The sequence below is a fragment of the Citrus sinensis genome, chromosome 8 (genome assembly GCF_022201045.2).
Source record: "Citrus sinensis cultivar Valencia sweet orange chromosome 8, DVS_A1.0, whole genome shotgun sequence".
Taxonomy (NCBI): domain Eukaryota; kingdom Viridiplantae; phylum Streptophyta; class Magnoliopsida; order Sapindales; family Rutaceae; genus Citrus; species Citrus sinensis.
The window spans coordinates 11,342,127-11,360,081 of record NC_068563.1 but is presented as its reverse complement, the minus strand read 5'-3'; the positions used below and the strand labels follow the sequence as shown (position 1 = coordinate 11,360,081).

At 40.8% G+C, this 17,955-nt stretch overlaps 1 non-coding gene across 1 annotated transcript; it reads right to left on the bottom strand.

The window, feature by feature from the left end:
• Positions 1-16,384: 16,384 nt before the first annotated feature.
• Positions 16,385-16,491, bottom strand: LOC112499471 (small nucleolar RNA R71). Its single transcript, XR_003067065.2, has one exon. It is a non-coding gene; the product is annotated as a small nucleolar RNA R71 (small nucleolar RNA).
• Positions 16,492-17,955: the final 1,464 nt, after the last annotated feature.

Genomic DNA, 17,955 nt, shown 5'->3' with positions numbered 1-17,955 from the left:
AATCCAAATCGTTTAAAAAAAATCCTAAGGCATGCAAAGGCTCGCCAAGTCTCAGAGCCTGTCTTATGGCGAGACAGAAGCCAAGCATGCCAGGATCTGCTCGGCCACGAGAAGGCAGCAGAATCCAAATCGTTTGAAAAAAATCCTAAGGCATGCAAAGGCTCGCCTGGTCTCAGAGCCTGTCTTATGGCGAGACAGAAGCCAAGCATGCCAGGATCTGCTCGGCCACGAGAAGGCAGCAGAATCCAAATCGTTTGAAGAAAATCCTGAGGCATGCAAAGGCTCGCCAAGTCTCAGAGCCTGTCTTATGGCGAGACAGAAGCCAAGCATGCCAGGATCTGCTCGGCCACGAGAAGGCAGCAGAATCCAAATCGTTTAAAAAAAATCCTAAGGCATGCAAAGGCTCGCCAGGTCTCAGAGCCTGTCTTATGGCGAGACAGAAGCCAAGCATGCCAGGATCTGCTCGGCCACGAGAAGGCAGCAGAATCCAAATCGTTTGAAAAAAATCCTAAGGCATGCAAAGGCTCGCCTGGTCTCAGAGCCTGTCTTATGGCGAGACAGAAGCCAAGCATGCCAGGATCTGCTCGGCCACGAGAAGGCAGCAGAATCCAAATCGTTTGAAGAAAATCCTGAGGCATGCAAAGGCTCGCCAAGTCTCAGAGCCTGTCTTATGGCGAGACAGAAGCCAAGCATGCCAGGATGTGCTCGGCCACGAGAAGGCAGCAGAATCCAAATCGTTTGAAAAAAATCCTAAGGCATGCAAAGGCTCGCCAGGTCTCAGAGCCTGTCTTATGGCGAGACAGAAGCCAAGCATGCCAGGATCTGCTCGGCCACGAGAAGGCAGCAGAATCCAAATCGTTTGAAGAAAATCCTGAGGCATGCAAAGGGTCGCCAAGTCTCAGAGCCTGTCTTATGGCGAGACAGAAGCCAAGCATGCCAGGATCTGCTCGGCCACGAGAAGGCAGCAGAATCCAAATCGTTTGAAGAAAATCCTAAGGCATGCAAAGGCTCGCCAAGTCTCAGAGCCTGTCTTATGGCGAGACAGAAGCCAAGCATGCCAGGATCTGCTCGGCCACGAGAAGGCAGCAGAATCCAAATCGTTTGAAGAAGATTCTCAAGGCATGCAAAGGCTCGACAAAGTCTCAAAGCCTGTCTTAGGGCCAGACAAAAGCCCAGCATGCCAGGATCTGCTCGTTCGCGAGAAGGCGAGCAGACTCCGAAGCATTCGGAAAGTTTTCTACGGCACGCAAAGGCCTCACCAAGTCTCAAAGCCTGTCTTACGGCGAGACAAAAGCGATCAGCGTTTCAGACGAAAATTAATTCATGAGTACGACACGAGATAGTAATCAACAACATTTTTATTAATGGCTAACAGAGGGGATAAATTTCATAAACGTTGTTCATTACAATACAAGAAGAAATATATCAAAAAGATGGTGGATCAGTGAGCCGAGCAGCATCGGTTGGCTGGACCTCCTCGGGTGCGGGGGGGGTATCACCAGTTGCGTCCGGGGGGGTGCTCGCCTCGCCAACATCAGCAGGGACTGCACGAGGAGGAGAGTTACCCTCCTCAATCACGATCGGCTCTAACCCCTCGGCATCTTCCTTGGCCGCCTCCTCGTCCATATGTTGAGCAACACCAGCTGCAAGGTCATCCATCTTCAGATCAGGGTGTTGCTTCCCGAGGACGGCCATGATACAACGATAGGAATGCCGAAGTCCCTGGTCGTACTGGTTGTCGGCCTCCCTCTCCAAGTTCTCTACATGAGCTCGGTGGGAATCGCGGAGAGATTCGAGCTGAGCCTCATACATAGCCCTCTGCCCTTGGAGATCCTCCTTAACCTTGGTCAGCTCCTCCTCGAGGGCAATGGCTTTTGCTTGAGCAAGGGACTCTTGCTCTATCAGCTTGAGGTTCTCAACGTTTAGCTCCCCCGCCTTTTTCTCGGCAACGTCAGCTCTGGTCGTCGCCGATTGAATGTCCTCCTTCATCTTCCTGTCGTAACGGCCAACCTTGGCCTTATAGTAGGTGGCCATGCAGCTGAGATGGAAAGCACTGTACTGCATGGCTCCCACCAGCTCGCCCAGGGTACAACCGTCAAAGCCCTCCAGGTCCTTCTTGCTCACGAGTTTAGACAACTCATTGAGATAGGGAACCAAGTGTTCTGGTCGGCTGTCGGGTAAGCGAGACCGAGGCACAACAGGTGGAGAAGAGGAAGCAGGATCAGTGGCTGCTCTACTGGATTCCCCGACTTTAGCAGAGGCAGGAGGGAGAGCCTGCAAGGGAGGAACCTGCTGCACGATGTTCTTTCGCTTCGCAGCGGGAGCATCTTTGTCCTGGTCCCTATCGGTTGTTGGAGGCCGAGAGCGTTTCCTGGTCAGAGCTCCAATCACTGCGTCCTCCATCTTATGGCCAGGAAGTATCAACCGAGACTCGAGGAAGTTGTATGTAGATAGCAGTTCTCGGCTCGAGCAGGAATTGGCCAATACAGCCTCGACCCGTTTAAGCAGACCAGGTCGGAGCGGGAAGTGAACACCCCAGGAAACTACAGCACAAACAGACACTTGGTTAGAGACAAACCAATACAGCAGGAACAATTATGGATACAAGACATCTAAAGCGAGCAGGCAACCTGGGACCGTGAAACGGGGTGGGACGCGACAATCCTTCCCGTCTATTTGTGCAACTTGACCCCAGGGACCCCCAGCAAAAAAGAATTTCCTCTTCCAAGTCCCACCACCACCAGTTGGAAGATCAGTTATGGGTTTCCTGCTCTTGGTACCAGATTGGAAGTAGTACCAGCCGGCATCTTTAGGGCTGCTCTTCAGCTGGTACAGGTGCTTCACCTCATCAACCGTGGGCTCGCTTTGGCAACATCTGTCCCACAATATGAACAGACCAGAGAGCACTCTCCACCCATTGGGGTTCAGCTGACCAGGAGCCAGATTTAGCCCGTTAAGTATCCGGGCAAAGTAAGGCTGCAAGGGACACCTCAGCCCATACTTAAAGCTCTCCAGATACAGGGTAACGTATCCCCTGGGAGGCCGGCTAGGTGTATCCTTCTTTCCTGGGATCTTAAGAGGTATCTCACCAGGAATACTATACCTAAGTCGGAGGTCATTGAGCTCGTCAAACGTGGTCGTACACGACATGTAATCAATGGCATAATCACGCGACAAGGCTCTACCTCCTACTGTACCCCGTTCTTCTGGTCGTGATGCTCCTGATGGGGACGCCTCACCAGAATCATCCCCTTGACCCTCACTCAAGGTGTTCTCCGATCCAGAAGATCCTTCTTCATCGCTACTGTCGCTCGAGGAGGTTGTTTGGGGAGACATCCTCCTAGCGCTAGTACCAACACTAGACCTAATGGGCTCTAAGGGGATCCCGGGATCAAAAGCAAAATCAGCGGACAGACTAGGCAAAAAACCTAGTTCGTCGTCACCAACCTCAACGACCTTCTCCTTACCCTTCGACATATCCTAAGTTCTAACCAAAACACCACCGCCAACTACAACCTCAAGCAAAGCAGAGAGAAAGGAAATTACCTACAACTAACCAATACCGAAAAAAATAGAAGAAATACCTGAAGCAGGGACTCGGTCAGAGAGAGACAGGGATGACCGCTTTGGCGCCGAGGTTCATTCGCCGGAGAGACAAGAATGGAGAAAATGACGAGTTCGTGTTTGAAGATTTTGGGTTTCCTTACTGAGAAGCAAACTCTTGGGCTGCCAGCATTTAATGACGCATATTCCGAGAATCCCGTAACCGTCGGTTTGAAATTCAAATGGAGGGGGGGGATTTCTGCCACGTCACCTCGTCCGCAATTAAATGCGACATGACTCCTGGCAGCCTTTTCCAAACCCACGCGAGCGAGTACTATCGAGTTTCTACTGCTGGTCCACTACATTACCCAACACCAGAAACTGGGGGACCGGTGTTTGGGAGGGATACTGTTTGGGACAAATGCGTCGAAGGGACCAGGAATGACAAGCGGACATCTGATGGCGGAGTTCTGCGAACCGATGTGTTCCGTTAAAGCCTAGCGCGTGGAAGAACAGGATCAGAAACATCCTGCTCGTCCACGATGTTGTCGTCCGCGAGGCCAATTCCTATAAAAGGCATGAGGCCATTCCGGCTAGAGATCGAGAGGCGAGGAGACCCGGTCGACGGCAGTTGGCAAGACGTGCTCTCCAGCACGAGAATCTAGGCACAACAGCCACGCTTTCCCCTGAACCGTGGCGTAACACGCTAGATCCCATGTTTTGCCCATAACGCAGCAGTTGAAGTCCCATACCGTCTCGAAAAGAGCGGAAGACTGAGATTCAGAGGAAGCCTATAAAAAGGTAGCCAACGAAGGTAAAAGGGTTGGCATTCTTGAGAAAAGGGGAGAAAACCACAAGAAACGCCATAAGACCTGTGGCAAGCTTTTCCCGAACCTTCATATCTGACTTGAGCGTCGGAGGGTTTGCGCCGGGAAAACAACCGGCGTACTCTGACTTATCTGTGTACGCAGGGACCTCCGGAGAAGAAGCCTGGCGAGGAGACCTCCTGGTAGTGACGAAGTTGATCGAGCAGAGATCCTGATCGCAGAACGAGGAGAACCGGAATCTCGCATCAACAGAGATAATCCCTGTACCCCCATTATGTCGTTGAAGCGCTCCATGTGCATCAGCGGGTCAGTTCTTCCCGTGTATCTGAGGTCGGGGAGGCGGAAATCTCTCGGAATAACTGCCCTCATGATCTCTGCTGCGAGCGGTGATTCCCCGTCCAGCATTATCCTCCAACCAGGGGCTTTGTTCCTCCCTTGCATGTCATCAATTATTTGCGCTAGCCTTCGCACTTCCTCCTCCAGCTGTCCTGCGCGACCAGGGTCGCGCGCTGCAGCTTGATCCCGCTCTCGCTCTACATCATGTAAGTGTTGCCTCAGTTCTGTTTCCTCTGCATTCACCACCCCGTCGCCCCCGTCACAAGTCTGTCTTACCGGGGACTGCTCTCTTTCTCTATGAAATTCTCCTCGCAGAGGTACGTTACCTCTCTCACCACCAAATCTCCCAGCGGTTTGACTTCTCTCCGCACTATCGGTACCCGGTGCCGCTCCACCGCCTCTCACCCTTCCCTCTTGGGTTACCCTTCGCTCGTTCCGCAGCTCATGCAGGATGGTTGTCAAGGTTTCCATCTGCTTTTCCATTCGCTCCATTCGGTCGAACATGACTTTTTCCCGTGCTTCGCTGATTACCTCCCTCAGCGTCACGGAATCGTTAAGCCTTATGTCACCCCCTTGTGCGCTACTTCCTCCTATCTCCATTGCCTTTCGCTTACTCCCCCCCCTTTTCTTGCTATCGACAGAAGCTTTTTGCTCTGGATCCCCACAGACGGCGCCAAAATGTTGATGCGAGATTCCGGTTCTCCTCGTTCCGCGATCAGGATCTCTGCTCGATCAACTTCGTCACTACCAGGAGGTCTCCTCGCCAGGCTTCTTCTCCGGAGGTCCCTGCGTACACAGATAAGTCAGAGTACGCCGGTTGTTTTCCCGGCGCAAACCCTCCGACGCTCAAGTCAGATATGAAGGTTCGGGAAAAACTTGCCACAGGTCTTATGGCGTTTCTTGTGGTTTTCTCCCCTTTTCTCAAGAATGCCAACCCTTTTACCTTCGTTGGCTACCTTTTTATAGGCTTCCTCTGAATCTCAGTCTTCCGCTCTTTTCGAGACGGTATGGGACTTCAACTGCTGCGTTATGGGCAAAACATGGGATCTAGCGTGTTACGCCACGGTTCAGGGGAAAGCGTGGCTGCCACGGCTCTGTGAGACCTTGCGTGTTACGCCACGGTTCTGGGGAAAGTGTGGCTGTCATGGCTCTGTGAGATCTTGCGTGTTACGTCGCGGTTCTGGGGAAAGCGTGGCTGTTGTGCCTAGATTCTCGTGCTGGAGAGCACGTCTTGCCAACTGCCGTCGACCGGGTCTCCTCGCCTCTCGATCTCTAGCCGGAATGGCCTCATGCCTTTTATAGGAATTGGCCTCGCGGACGACAACATCGTGGACGAGCAGGATGTTTCTGATCCTGTTCTTCCACGCGCTAGGCTTTAACGGAACACATCGGTTCGCAGAACTCCGCCATCAGATGTCCGCTTGTCATTCCTGGTCCCTTCGACGCATTTGTCCCAAACAGTATCCCTCCCAAACACATATGATTTAATTTATATTTAGTGAAGTAGCAATTGAAAGATGTTTAATGCCATAGTAAAAGATACAGCTGCAGCATTAGAAGGACCTGCTTGTGCATCAATCGTTGCTCTAAGACAGACAAGTGATAACATCCAAGTGGCTATAGAAGTTGAAGATATAAGAACATACAATCTGCGTAATTCCAAAAAGCATAAGACTGCCACTCAGGCAGGCCCATCAGCTTCAAAGAATTTGGTTAAAAGAAAAAGGATGGAAGGAAGCAGTGATGCTGCTTGGGTGGGTGTGCAAGGGAAAAAGATCATAATAGCTGCTGGAATTGACCCGAGGGAAGACTATCGAAGAGATGAGCATAAAGCTAAGAAGAAGTTGGACAAAGGGAAGGCATCGGCTTTCCCACCATGAAGGGTAAGTTATATGTTTGCTAGGCCAAAAATTAATTTGAATACTTTATAAATGGAAGTTTTATGGTATTTGTAAACATATCATCTACAATTATTATACATGAGTATTAGATACATTTTGCATAATATTTCATGTATATTATTATAACTTGGTATGATATTTCAATAATGTCATTTTGAATGCAGTGATCGTGTATGTTTGCTTGAAGCATTGGCAGTAGCAGATTTGCTAACAAGTAGTGGAGGTAGTATAACCATTTTTTGACACCTTCCACAATGCCATTTTGAACCACCCGACCAACATGAAGATCAACAGGCTTGTATTTTGACTTGCTCTATTTTTTACATGAAATTGGAGCTGTAGTGTGCATTTTGTGATAAATAGTATATAAGTTGTGCAAAGTTCGTGGCATTTTGTAAGTTGTTGGGCATAAGACTCATATACAAGTATTAGGGATTAGACCAACAATTCATTTTGTTTTTTGATTTCAAATGTATGTAACCGTAGAGGTTCTAATTAGAATGTATAGGCTGCTGCCAATGTTTGTTTGAGAATCAAAATGTAATTTATATTAGAATGCTCAAATCAGATAAGATATTATAGTTAATATATGGCTTGCTTTTTTGTTACAATCAATCATTCTACACTATTATAACTTGCATTATAATGTATTACAAACAAAAAAACTAGTAGCATCAATATGGTTGTGAATTGATACTTTTTCAGTTGATGAAGTATGGTTTCAATGTTGGTAAACCTATGATGAAAGGCGTCGATGTCTAATTTGTCACTAAAACTACGACTGTTGTGAACAACTTCTTCGACCATGTATGGATTTGCTTGTTCTTCAAATAGGTGTGATCTTGCTTGAATTTCTATAGCCTCCTCTTTAGTTGGCTCCCACCATCTAAAAAAACCACATCCATGGTCATTAGGACAACAGTAGTGTAATCTATTGGGATTTGGTATAGATTCTGAAATTTTGATTGCTGGTCTGCGTTGACAGTAGCATATTTTGTTACGAAACTTGATAATGCCCCCATTGATTAAATTCCTCTGTGATGTTGGGTGGGTTGATGAACTTGATGCACTCCTCGAACCAGACATCTTCTCTTATTTTTCTATGGTTTATTCCTTGTAATGTTTATGATATGTACAAATAATGGAGTCACAACTGAAAGTGTTATGCTTAATTGTTGAATGTGGTATGCTGTTATTGCTACTGATGTTTTAAGCTTGCATTGGGTGAAAGTTGAAGGTATGAAGTTGCTGCTGATGTTTATTGTTGAATATTGATGGAAGCTGGTTGTGAGGGTGTGTGTGTTGAATGTTGATAGAGGCTGGTTGTGAGGGTGTGTGTCTTGAATCTCTATATATTTGGGTGCTTAATTTAATCGTTGGAAACATATATAGCCATTGGATCGAGGCTTCAGCATCCACTTAAGTTGAATGTTGCTTCATTCATGTGCTACCACGAGGCAATGTAAATAATCCATATTTACTTGGCCATTCAAGCAAATGTCTATCATTAGCCTCATCAACGATGTGCAAAGCCTTCATACAGGGATAATAGCATCAATTAACACAATAAAAAAATGGTCTTTTGCAGCTTAAGTGTTTGAATTTAAAAAAAATGGGTATTTTCGTCATTTCATTAAATTTCACACCATTCCGTTAATAATAACCGAAAAACAAACAGAATTGGGGGCGTGGTGCAACACGTCATTTTTCTTGGGTGCGCGGTGCAGAATGTCAATTTATTTGGGGGTAGGTTACAAATTTCCCAAACTAAAAAACAAAAGTAGGATTCTAGTATCCGGAGAGGCACCCATAATAACACCGAGCATAAGTTGCTGAGACAAACTAAAAGACTGCACTTGAACAAAAGAAAGCTAAGATCAGGACCTCCATGCTGGTTATCTACAATAGACATAGGTTGCTTACCCTTATCTCTAGTATCTCTATCCTAAGGTTCATTAACAGGCTGTTAAGGTTTCTGAAGCCTAGGATTAGCTATATAACAACAATTTGCAGAATAGCCAAGGTGCCTATAAGAAGCACAATAAGAAGGAACCCGCTAAAAAATAATATCATGCCAGAAACTAGAATCCCCCTGTCTAATCCAAAGGCGCAACAATAAAGGTCATGGAACATTATATTCTATCAAAACCCTAGCAACAGATGGCCTATTAATAGAGGTCATAGCGTGATCTACACGTATTGGCTTGCCAACATTTAAAGCAATACAAAAAGAGCTCATTTGAAATTAGTAAAATGAATTGGTGAGTACAAAAAGATACCCTAATTGGCACAGTTGAGGATTCCTCAGAACATCCAAAATCAATTGTCCATTTAAAAATACGCATACCTCTGCTATTACCATACTAGGTCTGCCGAATCCAAATTCTAGAGTAATCTTCTTGCATCTCAAGCTTAATAATAATATGTCTATTATCCAACAATGAAACCTAGGAATTCCATTTTAACCTAAGGGACATAAAAAAAAAAAAAACAAAAACTTGCCAATGACATCCATAGGTGCACGGGCAAAAAAGAGCTTACTAACAACAGTTAATTTAAAAGGTTTGGCCATTGACTGAATTTCAAAGTAGAAAAGTGAATGGCAGGTTTTCTGCAATGGAGAGAACTCGCTTAACAGGGATCTAAGGAACCGAAAAGCCAGCAACATCATTGACAAAGGATTTTAGAGGGCAGTAGAAAGCGTTGAGATCAAGGATTGATACAAGAATAACCACAGAGGCATATAAAGATTTGGGACAAGTGCGATTTTGATGATTGGAGATTGTTGTACAATTTTGGGTGGTGGTTGCTTTTGATCAATTCTGGAGATAATGGGAATTGGTTAGGTCGGCGAGGCTTTGTAATTGAGACTAGTTATGGCCAAATGGTAAAACTACAACGTCACAGTGTATGTGCCATGAGGTTGCATTTATTAAGCTAGGGTTTTAGGAAATAGGGTTTGTAAAAGTGGATGTGTAACAACTCGCTTTGAATTGGTTTGATGGTGAAAAGGCTATATGGAGGTGGTGGTGGGATTGGTCGGCTGTGTAAGGGAGCCACTGGTGACGGCCAATAAGTGGCGGCTTGAGTTTGGGTTGTGCTCGTGTGTACTAGGGTTTAGAAAGTGGGGATCTGAGGGGGTTAGTGGTAGCTAGAGGGTGTGAGGTGACTGTTGGGAGTGTATCAAGTTCAACAGTGGTTTCGTCGGCAAGCAAGTGGCACCAACAAAGGCAGGTGATAACTCTATGAAATGAGAGTTATCATGGTGTTTTTATGCTTAAATCAACATTACTTAAAGAGTAAATGATATGTTTTCATTGTATTTTAGTTATATTTTGCATGAGTAGTCATTTAAGTTTAATTTCAATAAAATTCATACGTTTTTAGATGATTGTGTGCTCTGATTACGTGTATAATTATAGGTGACCAAGAAGCTTAAATCTCATGGATGGAAGATTGCACTGGCAAGCATGCAAAGTTACAAAAGAGCTTGGATGCAATGGAATTAAACCAAGTCTTGAATAATGAAGATGCTTGAGCAATAAGTTGTAGCACTATTGCTACAACAACGATTGGAGCAACGATAAACGAGATTCCGTGCGTTAAATAGAAGATTGAAATCTAAAGTTTCAAAAAATAAGAGATTCATTGCCAAATGTTTATGGTAACCCTAAATTTCGACTTATAAAAGGAGCACATTATAATGAAAAAGGGGGCCGTCATTAGAGATAAGAAGAGAGAGAAACAACACAAGGGAAAAAACTGAGATCAAGAGAGAGAATTGAGGACAACAACAACAGATTCGAGAAGAACATCGAGCAGATTTAACTCTTGTTCTTGTTCTCTTGTTTTTATCTTGTTATGATAATTTGTTTGAAGGCTAAAACTTTTTTGGTTTTTGTTTTATCACAAATTATGAACTAAATTTATTTGTGATTGAGTGATAAACAATCTTGATGGTTAATTGATTGATATTTAGCGTTGTTGCATGTTTGCTGTAGCACATTGTTTTGATAATAATTATTAAAATTCATTATTTCAGTTGAACACCCATTTAGTGATACTAGCTAAGAAATAGTCTAAAAAACGCTTGACTTAGTGGAACATATTAGAGCAATACTTGGTTTTAGATTGGGTTTCCTGAGTTGAGTTTAACTTGATTCGAAAAGAGCCATGTTTAATCTAAAACTTTTGATGAACTAGACATAGAGATACACCTTGTAGGGTAATTAGAACCTAAGATGTGTAATGTTATATCTTATGTTAGCCTGACAATTGGTTACTGTTAAATTACATCAAGATATAAACATCCAACAAGCGACAGCTGAGGGTACATAAGGATTATGCCTAGTGCTGTAGCAGATGTTGTAGCAACTGAACTAAAAAGTAGGAACATAGTCAAAACCATTAAGTGAGTTTAATCATTCAACTACTCCATTCTCATCAATTAGTCTCTCGTGTTAAAGTTGAAATTCTTCTTAATTACATTTTATTTATTGCCTTGTTAATTTTAGGAAATCAATTTTATCAATTGTTCTTTCATAATTAATTTAAAATTGCACTGATTAGGTTGCTGTAGCAATTCTTATAACATTAATCCCTGTGGAGACAATCTTAAATACTTATCATTATATTACTTGTTGTGTACACTTGCACATTGACACCAATAGCATTAGAAATCATACAACAGCAGGCACGGTGGCGACAGGGTGGAACAAACTTTGAGAGGTTTGTTGCGGTCTAGGGCCTATGGTTTGAAGTGTTAACGGTTGCTATAGGGGCTACCAATTTGGGGGGTGTCATCGGCAGACGGTGTGGTCATGAGAGTCCATTCAAAGTTTCGATATTCATCCCTTAAGTGTGTAAGTGTGTAGTCATGTGATTCATGATTAATTCAATTTATATAAACTTATCAAAGTCACGATGCATTGAACAAAAAAAGGTAATCATGTTGCATCCCTGCTTATGTTAGTAAATTCCAAAAATCAGTGCAAATCAAACTCTAATTTTGCATAAACTACGAACCTCAAATCTTAAAATAATATGAAATTGATTGCAGAGAACAAAAAATGATGAAAAACATGTTCCTCTCTCTTGAACCCTTAGGCCCGTTTGGATTGAGGGTGAAACGCAATAAGTTGCTTATTTTATAATTTGTGACAAAAATAATTTGTGGTAAATTTTGTAAAAACTGCTTATTTCATAATTTTCTCCATTTTGACAGTAGCTTTTAAAAGTAGGTAAAGGGTTACTTTTTATAAGCAACTTATTAAATAAGCTATTATACCTTTTTAAATTTCCTATTATAATCTTAATATTTTTAAAAAATAATTATGTCTTATTTTCCCATATACTATAATATTAAGCCATTAGATTGTTGGGTTTTTTAATCTAGCATTGTTGGATTTTTAATCCAATATTGGCCTTATATGTGAATGATTATGTGTTGTGGACTGTCATGTAAGGTTAAGCCTAATTAAAAGTAATCTATTAAGGTTTTCGGTATTACGGGGTTTAATGTATCTAATAAGGTATTGCCTTTAATGTGTAGAGACCTAATAGTATTCTAATTCTATGATGGACAAAATTAGGAATACCTAATGACAATAGGAAAAGTTTTCTATATAAGTAGTTATGGTCCTTATGTCACACATATCTTTCCATTGTTTCTGACATCCCATCATTAGAAAGAGATGCCAGAGAAAACTATAGGATCCTCTAGGAAATGTATTGATCTAAAAGGGCAACCACACAACTCCAGAGAGCAATTTAGTATTATGGATTTAGGTACGCTTTCGCATAATTTTGTTATTGATTTTTGGTGATACAACATGAATGTTCCTGGGTTATAAGTGATGATTTTCACCAAAAGTTTTCTTGTTCTAACATAGATATCATATTACCACCATAATCAAATTACCGCCACAACTATTATATATTCTCTTTAGTATCAAATTTTTTATCTAGAAAGTTCATATTTTTTATATTTTACTAGTATTTTCTATTATAAGATTAAAAATGGTTTGCACATAATTATGTATTTTTTTTAATTTTGAAGAATTTCACATGAAATTAACCATAACTTTTAAAATTAATTTCATAACTATGGTTTTTAATATTCAATCCATTTCTTTTTTTTTTCTATAGTTATGATGTTTATTGCATCCAATTTACTATGAATATAATGCATACTATTTTTATTTTATTTTATCTGAATTATGTATTAGTATGAATTCTTATCATATTCTATATAATAAATTTATTGAATTCATTTTTCACTTTATGTAATTGTACATGTTTTAAAAAGAAAAAGGGATGTCTAAACATCATTAATCATACTCTAAAAAAAAAGGTAATTTAAACTTATGTCTATTTTGGTCATTATATAATAAAACAATACATTTGTAATAAAATTACCAAAATGATGTACACTGCTTTTCAAACTCATAGCAACTGCAATAACATAGTTTACCAAAGACTAAACTACTTTTTTAATCCGCTACAAGAAACTGTTTTTTTAATCAGGTGCTTATTACATCTGCACAACAAAAGCATCTTATTTAATCAACAATCACAGTTCCAAACTAGCCCCTTAGTTTTTGACATATTGTTCTGAATAGAGAAAAAAGTATTGTTTTATTCTTGACAAAGAGAGGACCAGTTTCAACCTACCACCACTCTTAATCCACTTTCAATCAAGATATGTAGTTATTAAACTTTTTCAAAACTAACTAATAGGATTTTAGTCCAAATTAATTAATTTAATTTAATTTAGATAAAAAAAAGTCATGTAGGTCACATACTTTAAAATTTAAAATAATCTAACAGATTATAATTAGCCTTTGTGCTTGTTTTACTGGTTTATCTTTTTTATTAGAAGCACTGTAGACTCTCCCATAAATTTTTTTGACTTGGCACCATCAATTTCTCCCTCTCATAAACCCCACATAATTTGAAGTGAAAAATGGACTAGGCTCTGAATAAATACTTGTTAACTAAATGTTGATGCCGAAAAACGACCTCGAACAACTAAATTTATTTTTTGGAATACCAGCACGAATCCAAGCTCAAACGTCAGTCTGATCACAGCTTTCTATACCCGCCAACCAAAAAACACGATTAGGATAGCCAGTGGGGTTCCGACGTAGACTCTCCGATGATTAAGTCAGAAATTGTGTGTAAGGAAAGAAAAATGGGAAGGAAGAATTGTGAACAAGTTAAAATCAAGGAATTTTCTGGTAGAGGTGTTGAAAATCTTGTAGGAAATGATAAGGTTTTAAGATTGGTAACTTATAAAATATTTTAGTTAATTTCGCTAACCCTGTCCTTTGATGTCCTCTTTAGCTTAAATAGGCTCTTGGTCATGGGTGGTTACCTCCTTAGCTTCAGCCCACTTTCTTCAGCAGTTGCAAGTGGTTATCAATTGGAGGTAGTTTAAGAAATCATAAAATACAACTCCAAAAATTGTGGTAAAAAAAATATCACGAATCTATTATATTTGTAGTATATAGAGGGCTAACTCCAAGAAATGACATTTAAGAAGAAATGACATTTAAGAAGCGGATGTATGAAACTAAATAACACTAGTAAAGAGTTAAAAGGCAGTTATGAATGCGCTAAGCACGTTTTGTATTACTTATACATAAGAAAATCATTCTTGTTAGTTGGTAACTCTCCTTTTCACCCGAAACTGATTGCCTTTGATAGTTGGTTATTGTTGCTTGATGTGGAGTTGGTAGATTTTGTCGAAATTCCCCTTGAGAAAGCTGGACGAATGATCATTCTTAAAGATGTTTATTGTCTCTTTAAATGTGCTCGGGCGACATTATTTTTTTTTAATCTTGGAGTGTTCCTTTCTCTCTAATTTTCATTTTACACAAAATTGAACTTGTTGGAGAAATTTTTGCTAGCCTAGGTTGAAAAGTTCTTCATTTTATAATATTAAGATTGTCTTTTTTGTTTTTTTTTCTTTTAACAACTAAACAACCTTGATCTCATCAGAAGATTTGTGTAACCATGTAGGGATGGCAGAATCCGGATCCAGATGTGGATGCGACTGGATCTAGATCCAGATTAAACTCTTAGCATTCGGGTCTGCAAAAAAGTGTGCGGATCCATATGCGGGTAATATCCGCACGGATTATGGGAGGATATTCCAAATATCTGGATTATCTTCTCTTGTTTTCTTGTTTTTTATTTATTTATGGGGATGTGTTTCATGACTGAAACTTTGTTCTTTATTTTTCTTTTACAAACCATGAACTAAATTTATTTGTGGTTGAGTGATAAACAATCTTGATGGTTTATTGACTGAATATATGTGTTGCTGCATGTTTGCTGTAGTAGTTTGTTTTGATAGTGTTTATTTTTATTCATTATTTTGGTTGATCACCCATTTAATGATACAAGTTAGGAGAGAGCAGCAAAAGGGCCTATCTTAGTGGAACATATCAGAACAGTACTTGATCTTAAATTGAGTTTCTCGGATTGAGTTTTACTTGAGTTCCAAAAGGGCCATGCTTGATTTAAGATTAGTGATGAACTAAATATAAGGATTCACCTTGTAGGGTAAATAGAACCTAAGTGTGTAATGCTATATCTTATGTTGGCATAACAACTGATCACTGTTAGGTTGCATATAAATATAAGATATCCAACATGCGACGGCTGAGGATGCATAAGGATTCTGCCTAGTGCTGTAGCAAATACTGCAGCAACCGAGCCAACCATTAGAAAATAGTCAAGACCATTAGGAGAGTTTATTCACTCAACTACTATATATTCCCATTAGTTTTATCCTTGAGCTTGACGTGATAGTTTACTTTGTTGTATTTATTTATTGTGTTTTTATTTTAATTAGTAAATTAGTTTCATCAATTGTTTATCTTAATTTAGGCGTAAAATCTACACTGTTAAGATTGTTGTAGCAAATCTGATAACATCAATCCATGAGGAGACGATCTTGAATACTGATCACTTTATTACTTGTTGTGTACATTTGCACATTGACACCAATAGCGTTAGTATTTTTACACCAACAAGTTTTTGGCGCCGTTGCCGGGGATTGATTGTTAATTGTGATTTGTGAAATTAGTTTTAACGGTGCTAATTTTTTATTTTATTTAAATTTGTTTATTTTGTTGACATAAGTGATCTAGCAACTCTTGCATGCGCAAATATAAATCTGTTGACTTCCAGTTTGATCCAAAAATTGAAAGAACTGCAAAAAGATTGAGAAGAGAGCATCGGGAGTTACAAGCTGCTGTAGCAATGGATGATTTACAAAATTTGAGAAACTTGAACCGTAGAGAGGGAATACAACCAGTCGATGTACATGAAGGTCTGAATGGACAATGTGTTCAAAGGCAACCCGGGAACAACAACATTATTCACATGGCGAACGATAGAGATAGAACCATTCAAGACTACGCAGTGTTGACTCCTCAAACCATACATCCGGGAATAGTTAGACCCGTCGTTCAAGCTGACAATTTTGAACTCAAACCCGTGATGTTTCAGATGCTTCAAATAGTAGGGCAATTTAATGGTTTGCCATCCGAAGATCCTCATCTACACCTTAAGTTATTTTTGGAAGTGAGTGATGCTTTCAAGATTGCTGGAGCATCGCAGGAAGCATTGAGACTCAGACTTTTCCCGTTTTCTTTGAGAGGTCGAGCAAGAGCATGGTTGAATTCTCTACCACCAGATTCTATCACTACATAGAGTGACTTGGCTGACAAATTTTTGTTGAAATACTTCATACCAACCAAGAATGCGAAGTTGAGGAATGAGATCACATCTTTCCATCAACTTGAAGATGAGAGCTTGTGTGACGCATGGGAGAGATTTAAGGAGTTACTTAGAAAATGTCCTCATCATGGTATTCCTTGCTACATACAGTTGGAAACTTTCTATAATGGTCTCAACCCAAGCATTAGATTGATGGTGGACACTTCAGCAAATGGGGCATTGTTATCTAAGTCTTACAATGAGGCTTATGAAATTTTAGAGAGGATAGCCAACAATAATTATCAGCGGCCATCAACAGACAAGCTGCAGTAAGAGGAACAACAGGAGTTCATAACGTAGATGCCTTGACAACATTGTCAGCCCAAGTAACTTCATTAACAAGGATGTTACAAGCTATGACTACTGCTCCAGCAATTGTTAACCAAATTTCTGATATGTCTTGCGTTTATTGTGGAGAAGGGCATTTATTCGACAATTGTCCTGGGAATCCAACTTCAGTCAATAATGTGGGCAGCGTCAATAAACAGAACCAGGACAATCCATATTCAAACACTTACAATCCTGGATGGAGACAACACCCGAACTTTTCATGGAGTTATCAGAACCAGACTGCTGTAGCACCCAGTGGACAGAGCAGACTTGCTCAACCACCTGGATTTTATCAGCAAAATCAAGAGCAAAGAAATATCAACAATGATCAACTTAGCTCCTTTGAAGGTTTGATTAAGGATAATATTGTGAAGAATGAAGCAGTTGTTCAAAGTCATACTGTATCTTTGAGAAACTTGGAAAATCAAATTGGACAGTTTGCTATAGCATTAAGCAACAGACGTCAAGGCAGTTTACCCAGGAACACAGATAACCCAAGAAGAGAAGGGAAAGAGCACTGCAAGCTGATTAACTTGAGATCTGGAAAGGACATTGATAATTCAGTTAGTGTGCCAAAAAGAAGAATTGAGTCCAACAAAGGCCAAAAAGACACTCAAGTAGAGAAGGAGTCACAGTCTTTCACTTTTTAGAATGCAAATCAATACAGTTCTGCTACAACATCTACAGAAAGTTATGATCCAGCACCTGGTGGTAAAGAAGCTACAACACCAACAGCAACAGACTCGAGTAGAGCAAAAGAGAAGCAGTCTGCACAACCTGCTGCAATACAACAGTTTAGGCACCCACCACCCTTCCCTCAAAGATTTCAAAAGCAGTAGCAAGATAAGCAGTTCAGCAAAATCTTAGGAGTGCTGAAACAACTATATATCAATATCCCTTTTGTGGAAGCTCTAGAACAAATGCCAAACTATGTAAAATTTTTAAAGGATATCTTGTCAAAGAAAAGAAGACTTGGAGAGTTTGAAACAGTTGCTCTAACACAAGAGTGCAACCGAATGCTTCAGAGTAAGATACCACAGAAGATGAAGGATCAATGAAGCTTCACAATCCCATGCTCCATAGGAACTAAATACAGTGGCAAAGCACTTTGTGATTTGGGGGCTAGCATCATTCTCATGCCTTTATCAGTGTTTAAGAAATTAGGAGTTGGTGAATGTAGACCAACAACAGTGTCTTTACAACTTGCTGACAAATCTCATCAGAAGGGA